At 34.8% G+C, this 920-nt stretch overlaps 1 protein-coding gene across 1 annotated transcript in view; it reads right to left on the reverse strand.

Annotated features, from left to right (window-relative positions):
• LOC119590967 overlaps positions 1 to 920 on the reverse strand; it is a gene marked incomplete in the record, with an annotated part of 4,614 nt that overhangs the window by 957 nt on the left and 2,737 nt on the right.

The following is a 920-nucleotide window of genomic DNA, read 5'->3' on the forward strand; positions in this document are numbered from 1 at the left end:
TGTTGGACAGGAACTCGCCGTCGACAGCGCCCGCCTCCACGAAGAAGCCCTTTGGCAGCCCTTCAAATATCTGGCGAAACAAACAGCTTTTTACTAGTCCGGGCGTTGATAGATTTCATCTCGTGTTCGAAAATGAAATGCAAGGGAGACGAGATGTGACAAGTGGAATGAAACGTGAACAAATCAGAATCATAACTCGTTTGTTTTTTCATTGTTACCAAAAATCAGTTCTGAAAGAGAAAATATATCAAATAAATGCTACACTGAACTGTGCTATATTAATATGGATGATAAGTGTATATTAGAAAGCAATTTGAAAAGTGCAACACATACGAAAATGTGACATTCATTTGATACATCCGATCAGTTTTACACAAATTCCCTTCCAAAGTGTTCAAAATGCCTACTCTCTGAAGTAAGATAATGCTAAAGGCACTGCCACTCGTGCTTACAGATATTCAAAAGTATCAGTAGAGTAAATCACTCTTCAATATCACCGTGGAATTACTTTCCTTCCTACACAGTATATCTCATTTATATTTCCTCAAGTTTTTTACGTACCCAATTTCTAATTGGAATCAATTTATTTTGAATTGATTGCAACTAAGTTTGCAGCTGACAACATTAACGTAAATCTGCTGATGCATATTTCTACAACTGTTATGTATCGAAATTGTTATAGTGAAGGTTTCAAAAGATGCGTAAATGATGAGAGAACGAGAGGATAATCAAAAAAATTTTGTCTCAAGGTGGAGGGTATTCTTACAATGATCTTAGATTATTAGATGTCACATTTATAATTTATGTGAGATTTTTTTTTAATCTGCGATTTGACAGACTAAAACCTTATTTTTTAAAAGTCCCAATGCATTAATGCTGTGATTACCCTACCAACCTCATAATGGTAAGATATGCTAAAA

Source organism: Penaeus monodon, chromosome 28 (assembly GCF_015228065.2).
Source record: "Penaeus monodon isolate SGIC_2016 chromosome 28, NSTDA_Pmon_1, whole genome shotgun sequence".
NCBI lineage: Eukaryota > Metazoa > Arthropoda > Malacostraca > Decapoda > Penaeidae > Penaeus > Penaeus monodon.